The following is a 9,160-nucleotide window of genomic DNA, read 5'->3' as shown; positions in this document are numbered from 1 at the left end:
AATGGGTACAGACATCGTGGTGATGACGTGTACTACAGCGACCAATGGGGACATGGCAGGGGCGGACATGGGGCTTTGGGGTGAGTGGGACAGCGAGAACGGGGAGACGGGCACGGAAACCACAGGAGTAGGGAAAACCCGGGGGATGCACGAGGGTACAGAGAACTGGAAAACTAACAAAGAAAAAACCCATAATTTGAACCCAAACCCAGGATGCAACAGCTGACAAAGAGACTTCTTACACTCAGGAGATCTGTGGCCTGCAGACCAGCAGTACCATTTTCCTTCCACACATAAGCCCCAGCTGAAGTCACAAGAAATAGCTTTCCCAGTTAGCTGCAGAGAACAAATTAAAGCTGATAATTCAGGGTGTCAGTTTAGAAGAGTCATCTTCTAGAGGATTAATGTCTAGAAGGATTACTCAGAAAATTTTGGCAGGCATAAAACCTGGGAAACTGCCTGAACTCTGAGGGTAACTGGAAGTTTCAAGTATCCATACAGATAGGCCATTGAACTGTGATGCACCAAAGAGATAGCATCCTGAGCACAGTCAGCACCAGACTTTTCAGGAAAAGGTATGGCACACCTTAGCAGAATAATCTGCTCATAGGCTGGAGGTCTATTTCTAAATCTTTGTTGTTTGTGACCTGAAGCACAAGGGTTTATATCCCCTTTAAAAATGTTTTATCTTACCTGATGCAACCGTGGAAGCTTTTTATGATTGAGATAAATCTACAGTATTTTTCTTAGTTTTTTTCAATTAATTGTAATTTTGCAGCAAAGAGTTCCATAGGTTAATTTTGTACCATGTTAAAATGCATCCTTATACATCCTACATACCCAAAGTACATTTGAAACCCAACAAGTAATAAGCAGACCAGTACATTCTGGTACAAAGTACATTCTCTGTAAAATGTATTTTTTTTTAATTATAGATGTATATACACCAACATGTGTTTGTCTGTATAGCTAACCTGTAGGAATTATGAAAATTGGAAGGGGTGACATAAATTGTATCAACCAAAGGAATTTTCCCTAGTAGAACTGTGTGCTGAATAATTTATCTTGCTCATACTCTCTTCTGATGAAGCTATGCTGGAAAACTTTCAGCTATGCTACAACTAGTATCCAATCTCCTTTTCTTACTGAATATGATTTGGTAAAAATAATACTAATAAAAACCTACAGTAGCAATACTTAAGTCTTTTTATGTACAGTCTTCTGCAGTAAAATTGTGTCTAATTACTGTGCAATTTAGGAGTGCCTTTTTTATATAATTTTACAAGAGAAATGTATTAGGAGAGTGGAGTAGCACATTCACAATTTAATTTTCTGTCTCATTATTTTTTACTTTGTCTTTCAGCATTAGTGTGTTCCCTTTGCTTGTGTAAACATATTACTGACAAACTTTTTTAAAATAAATTCTGGTTTGATATTTATAAAATATATGTTTCCTGTAGCTCCCAACACTGCCTGTGCTACGGCTCCTGGGACATTAACTATGAATCATCCCCCGAGTTAATAACTATTATAAATGGAATGAGATCAAGAATGGATATAAGTCAGCAGACAAGCATTATATGGCTTTGCATCTCATTACAGTTCCTGATGCAGGAGAGGTTCAGGATGGGAAGAGATATCAGGAAACATTAATGTTACTAGAATGCAATTCTATTACTACTTTGGGCCATATGATAACATTATAGCTAATAGTTGTTTTTGTGGTGACTTAGTAGGTGATCCAAAGTCCCAACTCAAAGTGCTGGAGTTACATAACCTAATGCCACTTTTGTCTTACTGTGAAGTACACGTTGCACCAGATCTCCATCAAACAGTTTGACAGTTCTGAACTGATATTCTTGAGCCAAAACAGTTAAATTCACAGGATATTGTGCTACTGATTGTGTGGCATTTGCATCTCATATTTCTTTAGGGTGAAAATATATTGGACTGCTTCCATGTCTAGCAGTCTGAAAAAGTATCTACAAATGGTGGCCAAATGCTGCAAGTGAGTTTTGATTTTTGTTTCGGTAAGAGTAGATTCAGTCAGGAAACAATATTCACTCAACCAGTAAAGTGCAGCTGACTCTGAGGTAGAATTTGTCAGCTTTGAAACAGTATACACCTACACCCACCCAAGGACTTATGGCAGGAAATGAAGAAGGATATAGCCAATTGTACCTGTCAGGAAATGCAGGTGAAGAACATAGTTGCTGAAATTAGATTTCTCCAAAGTTTATTGCTTTTTCAAATGTAGAAAAACCTTTTCCTTCTTAAACAGGTCACAAACTAATTTTATATCTTGAACAAAACTTCTCATGATCACATCATATTTGATTCACTTAAAAGCCAGAAGCTGAGGTGCCAATATTCCTGCTATTGTCTATGTTTCACCAGACATTGTTTAGTGTAACAGCACAAAAAATGGTTGTTGGTTGTCTTTTTTTCCTAAGAGATTGCTATCTTCACTCTTCAAAATCACAATCTGTAAGAAAAAAAAAAAAGGTATCTTCTTCAACAATAATCTTTGCAAACAGGGTCATGTAAGTATACATAAATATATAAATATTTTGTGTATGTTTGTACACAGACACACACAAACATATATATATATATACATGAAAATACAAAAAAAAAATGTTTTAGTTTTATATCCCAACAAATTTTCACCCACAGAAAACAACAGAAATCATCAACAGACATAAAACTTTAGCCTGCGTAAATTAAATGGTTCTGCTGCATTAACTTCATAAAACCATAATCCTCTCCTCCATAAACTATTACATGCACTGCAACATATCTGATTTATGGGGTGTAGAATCAATGGGAAAAAATTAATGCTTGAAAAACATATTAGAGACATTATTGAACAGATTTTAATTGAGATTTGATTTCAATACCCCTTATCCACATGATTAATGGATCCTACCCCTTGACTCCAGCAGGCAGAAAAGAGAGTCTTTAATATGACAATTAAGTATCTGTCTTTAGGTTTTATGTAGCTCTCTCCTCAGATCACTTCATCAGTACAGTGTGGCTTTTGTGCAGATTAAATTGAGACTCAATTTTCTCTATTTTCCAGCACTTACTTATGTTTTATGACAAGCACTAAATCAATTTTATGCTATTATTGATTTTTTCTTAAATGGACCCAAACCATTTCGCCTTTTGCCCTTCTTTTCTACTTTCCTTCTATTTCCTTTTTTCACTGTATGCTTGATATACAGCCAGCTAAAGAAATTTCAAATGTTTCCTTAGATTTCTACAGGTTGTGCCAATTCATTCACTTTTTATAACATCAGAATTGACAAAGTTAACCTAGAATTCTCTCAAAACTCATGAACTTCTATATTCCTTTAATGTGGCAAAGTCTACATGTTGGGCTTCTTCCTCCACCTTATCCTTCAGAAAAAAAAAAAGAAAAAATAAAGACAGTGTTCAAGGTTAGAGCCTCCTCTTTTTCCATTAAAAAACAAACCAAGACAAAACAAGCCATTACAGACAGTCTTTCTAAGAACTTCTGAAATATTTGAACTGCAGCTTCAGCTATAATTTTTGAAACAATCTAGAAATCTAATTAATACATCGATGTAGGGAGAACCTATTTCATGGCTTGCAGGGGAAAAGGGCATTATCTGCAAGGTGCAATAACTCCTCTGAGATGTGGCAACAGCTAGTGGTGCACCATGCAATTAAGAAGCTTGGTTCTTTTTAAAGCTCTATAGTATCTGACCTATGGCAAAAATTAACAACTGCCTTGGGCAATAAAAGTTGCACAATTTGTAATCAGATAGCTTACTTTTTTGGCAGAGAATTATACATTAAGAAGGATCAAACAGAGAAAGAAGAAATGTAATTCAGCTAACCAAATGGGCTAGACTTTTGATTTTCTGGCTGTTTAGGGTCATTGAGGAGGCTATGAAGGATTTTCCTCTTTCTTTGTTTGAAGTCCAGCATACCTGAGTTCATGTGATAAAACTAATCTCTAAAACAAGTACAGTAGCTTCATTTTGCTGAAAAAATAATAAATCCTTTCACTGTGTTGAGTACTTACCTAATAACATTTTACTTGCAAACCCTCAACATTTAAAAAAAATGTGTTTATAGATTTTTTTCCTTCTAAATAACACAAGCCTACCTAATTAATTAAAAAATGATGCTGCCTGAAGGATGTCTGTCATGGCAACTTTGCTCACCTTCCTTCAACTTGAGTGGAAATCTGTGAGGCCATGAATGACAGATTTTGGGTGAAATGGCAAATTTTTAGTTCTTCCTAAGTGTGATTCTATAGTCTGTGTCCACTTGTGTTTACAGTTAATATATGTACATACCCTATGTGTAAGGTGAATGGAGATGTTTTCTTGTGGACTTTCAATACCTTTCCTTAAGGGAAAAAAAAAAAAAAAGGTGCAAAAAATTAAGGGAAAAAAGCCACAAAGAAAAAAACCCCAATCTGATTAAGAAAAAAAAATCTCACCATATTAGAGATGCTGGGATGAAGTTCTCTGTATGTAATGGAAATCAGATGGTGAATCAGTAAGTGGGAGAAAGTTTTGAGCTACACCATTGCCATTATGCTGTATCTCCCTTAATCTATAGAAAGTTGTTCCCTTCATGCAAGAAACATGCCAGTAACAATGTCAACTTCCATGAGTAACAGGAGACTTGAGGGTTTTTTCGTTATTTCTTGGCTTTCTCTTTGCATTGAGATATGAAGAGCAATGTCACAAATCAACTTGCACACTGCCTTTCTACTTCATGTAATAAGAAAGCTTTTTTTTGCAAATGCCAGATGCATGCGATGCTGGGGATTCTGCCTTCCTGTAGCAAAGAGCAGAGGTGCCCTGAAGTCTCTGCTTCTAGCTAGAATTCAGAGTCAGACTGCGCACACGTCAGTGATCCCTCAGCTGCAGTCTAATGCAGAACGAAGATGCACCATTTCAATCCTTTGGAGAAACAGCTGGTTTGAGTCTTAGACTAGAGGCTCATTAATTTGCTCCACTTTGTTCTGCTTTGCCATTTTCTGTTTTTACTATCAATGCTGTTAATATTGACATTGTTAGTACTACTGTTACTATAATTATACTAGTCACCACATTATGTGTACAGGAGTCTCATATACATACTGCAAACCAAGTATCTTGTCATTTCCTTTCATGCATCCAAAAGCTGGTGTGACTTAAGTTTCCTAAAGCTTTGTTTATTTTATTAGCATAATTTTCTCCTGTGATTTATTAATTTCTCCATCAGTCCTATTTACCATTTTTTTCCTTTTTAGAATTAGCTTTTTAAAAGTAAATTATACATATAAATTAAGACCTCTTTAACAATAGAAGCTGTTTTTCCACACAGATACAAATAATTTGAGTGTACTGTTTAAATGTTTCTAGTTGCTTGCTCTGGCTTCTCCAATCTATGTAATTTTTATTAACCTTATTTAGTTATTTTCTGGACTTGTGTTTTACATGCCTGTGGTATTCAGATGCATATGTAAGTACCAAAAACAAACACGGTACTACAGTAGAGTTTGTGGGTTACAGTATCTTCTCCCTGACACATCTGGTGAGATATTTTTGTCCAAGTGTTTGTAGAGCACAAGTAGGCAAACGACAATTGAGACACGGTACTTGTCACTGTGTGAAAGAGCAACTGAAAAGAAAAAATATAAAATCAGGTAAGCCTCCTTCTTAGAATATATAGTTTGGGACAATGTTAGACCTATACGATTTCCAGGCTAAAAAACCACAGGTGCTGCAGAATTCCACTTAAATGCTTTCAGAGTGAAAAATCCACAATAAAAAGAGCATACAAAATGTATGCAAAAAGAGCAAATTACCCCAATAGGCTGGTCTGTTGGAAAAATAATCAACCTGTTTACAGAAACAAATGCTCTGTATACAAAATGTTAGTGCAGATGAGTACATACTCAATGAAAACTAATTTTTCTTGTATGTAAATGGTGTTGCATGCTTCAGGTTGAACAGGATTTTCTGTTTAGCGCTGGAGACGACAGGTTTTGTTTGAAGGCTCCAGAGTCTGTAAGGCAGCCCTTGAAAGAGAACCAGACAATACACAGGGGCCACGATGCTCGCAGATGATCCCAGGGCGGCGTTATCGGCCGGAGCCTGCAGAGACCCGGAGACCTTTGTGTTTCGCGCAGGCAGCGGAGATTGTCAGCTTTCTGAAATGAGCTGCGGGCCTAATCTAGGATCGCACCCATTTAGATCAATAAACAGCAGCAGCGCTGCGCGCCGGCCCCATCCACAGGCGCACGGGGCCCTGGATTTTTCCTGCTCGTCCCGGCCTGCAGCGCTGTGCTGGCACGGCCCAGAGGAGGCCGCGGGGCTCCTGCTGTGTGCCCTCCAGCCTGGCCACCTGTTGGAAACCAGGGCCCTGCCAGGCTGCCCGGGGAGCCGCGCAGCAATTACAATTTCACCTTCATCAAGTGCATACAACACGTTTGGGGTATCTGGGGCTAAGCACTGCCCGGGCTGGGGTTGCTTCCTGGCAACAGGCGACCCCTCAGGGCACGGCGGGTGGTCTTGCCGCCTCTCCCTTAAAGGAGCCCGGAGGGATCCGTTTGGAAACGGGCTGTTGTTCCTTCTCCCGTTAAATCTGCACGGGTACGGAAGCGAAGTCCCCGCAGAGGAGACAGTGTCAAAATGAGAGGAAGGTATAAAAAGAAATTAAAAAAAAAAAAAATCAGAGGAAAGATTTAACGAGGTTCATCAAGTGCCCCAGGGAAAACAAAAGTGCCCTGCGGCAACGCCCCCCGCAGCCCTGCTCCCCTCGCCTCCCCGTCCCTCTGCAGCGCCGACAGTAAAACACCTAAACTCAGCTCCGGGAGGGAGGAGGGAGGGGAAGGGACCACCTTCAGAGTGCAGCTGGAACTCGAAGCTGTCTGCCTCAGCCGTTAGAAATATGTGGAGAAATTACCTATCATTCCCTGTAGAGACATCCAGCAACCATCCCAACCCAGCTTTTCAGTTCGGTGATAATATGCTCCTATCAGTTTTAATAGCCCCATGCTGGATTCAGGAGGTATTATGGATTGTACAGCAAGCATATTGTCATTAAATTAAATTTTCAGAACATTCCCCAGCTCATCACAAATACCACAGAGAGTAATCATAATCGGTTCTCAACACATGTGTAATTGCCTTCAGCTGGCGTTTTTTACAGTTGACATTGTTCAGCAGTGATAAGGTGATTGGTGATTTGAATACACAGCTTGTTTCATAGCTGCCGTAATTGAAATATGGTATGTGTGAATGGAAGATTACATTAAGACCTAGGATAATCACCTGACATGAGAGTAATTGAGTCTACAATCTGCCACTGAGTCTCTCAGGGAGGGCTGAAATGAAAAGAAGCCATTAGTAGATTATGCCACTGCTGGCTCGGCTCGGCGTTGCTCGGCTCGGAGCAGCTCTGGAGCTCCGGGATGGCATTCCTGGGCGGCGAGATGGGCATCACCGGCCGGGCCGGGCTCGGCTGCCCCTGCCTCGGGCCAGGCGGCACCGCCGGGAATAACACAACTTTTCTTGGGGGCGGGTGGGGCAGGGAGAGAGCCTGGCTGCAGAAGAAACGCTTCCGGCTAACTTGGGAAATATTGCTTCTTTATAGTCCTGGTGGCGGAGACAGGGGTCCGATCCCTCCCTCCCACCACTTCAGGAAGGGCTCTGTCTATAGAAAAAGAAGAGCATGAATTAATCCTGATGGGTTCAGGCATAAATGGTCAAACTCTTTTAACTACTGCTTAGCTGCTTATGGGGGGGACCAAGCATGTGGAATCTAACGATGCAATGAAAAGAGTGGCCTTATTTTTTAGTAGTTTTCAGGATGTGGGCTGCAATAGATGCTTTCTTTAAAAATCAAATTTGGAAGTACACTGAGGTTAATTATATCATGGGTAACCAAGAGGAACAGTTGTAGCTAACCTTTATATATAAATGTAATAAGGTGCCTGCAAATCTGAAACAAATATTTACTCCAAGTGTCGGGACTTAATGTACAAAAGCATAATTGCTTTTTAAGGAGAATATTTTATTTGTTAGTCACTGAGGATTATTTTGTGATGGAATAATCACTCTTCCTTTCTTTCTTTATTTCTTCTTTTGGAAGGTGGTGTTTTGTTGGATTTTTGTTCTTTTTTTTTTCCTTTTTTTTTTTTTCCAAATCTACTGTACATACAGATCACAAACCCTGAACAAAGAAGAATTACAAACCCAGCTGAGATAAACATGTCAGAATTACTGTTAAGAGGCTGATGCCCAGAGTGTTTAATGGCTTGAAAAAATGATCAAGCATTTATGCAGCTACCCCTTCAAAAATTATCATTGAGCCAATGATAATCCAGTTATAATAATGAGCACTGAGTCAATTAAGCTTAGCATGCAGAGAAAATACTTTTTATTATTAAATAACTCATTCTCTTCCATCTTAAAAAAAACAAAATTGGAATTATGAAACCAGATATTTTAGTGAAAAACCATAACATTCAGGTTAGAAGCCTTTATAAAAAGCTACCTCCAGCATAGCATGACTAACTTTTAGGGTACAATTCCACCAGGATTTGAGATTCTCCTTTGTGATGTTGTGAATCCCTGTTCTCTCATAGTTTTTCAGTGTGTGGTAATTTTCAGAATCCAAATCCAGCTGTACTGTCTTGGAAATTGCTATAGGACACAGAGCTTAGCACACTGTTTTCTGCACACAACAACTAGCTATCGCTAGTTAACAGTGACCTGGCCAATTTCAGTTTTTTCCTTACAACCTCTTCAAAATAGGTTTTGTATCTAGCAGAAGTATCTTGCACATTTTTCTCAACTATTCCTAAAGTCTGAACTCTCTCAAGCACTTGTCAGAACAAACCTAAAAATGCAATGGCAAAAGAATAGTGGGTTGTTTATATTTGGATTCCACTTGCAATAACATTAGGCAGAAGGAAATTTTTAGACAATTAAGGCCTACATAATCCAATGCAGTATCACTAAAAACAGAAGGATACAAGACTGGATATAGCTGCAGTAGTGATGTACAAATGAACAAATTGATAAATAGTATAGTATCTTCCTCATCACACCATACACAGCATGCACCCAAGGTTGCTGTTTTGAAGGCTAACAGCTGTCCCAGTGAGTCCACACCTTGGCAGAGT

General features: G+C 39.1%; 1 long non-coding RNA gene across 2 annotated transcripts; it reads right to left on the bottom strand.

Annotated features, from left to right (window-relative positions):
- Positions 1-225: 225 nt before the first annotated feature.
- On the bottom strand, positions 226-6,374 carry LOC137480054 (uncharacterized). Of its 2 annotated transcripts, XR_011002687.1 has the most exons (4): positions 4,478-6,374; positions 4,332-4,383; positions 3,158-3,402; positions 226-2,485 (listed from the first exon to the last, which is right to left on the bottom strand). It is a non-coding gene; the product is annotated as an uncharacterized lncRNA (long non-coding RNA). The 2 variants fall into 2 exon arrangements; XR_011002682.1 differs by lacking the exon at positions 226-2,485 and having other exon boundaries at positions 2,641-3,402.
- Positions 6,375-9,160: the final 2,786 nt, after the last annotated feature.

The sequence above is a fragment of the Anomalospiza imberbis genome, chromosome 1 (assembly GCF_031753505.1).
Source record: "Anomalospiza imberbis isolate Cuckoo-Finch-1a 21T00152 chromosome 1, ASM3175350v1, whole genome shotgun sequence".
Classification (NCBI taxonomy): domain Eukaryota; kingdom Metazoa; phylum Chordata; class Aves; order Passeriformes; family Viduidae; genus Anomalospiza; species Anomalospiza imberbis.
The sequence above is the reverse complement of the archived record's forward strand: the minus strand, read 5'-3'. Positions and strand labels throughout refer to the sequence as shown.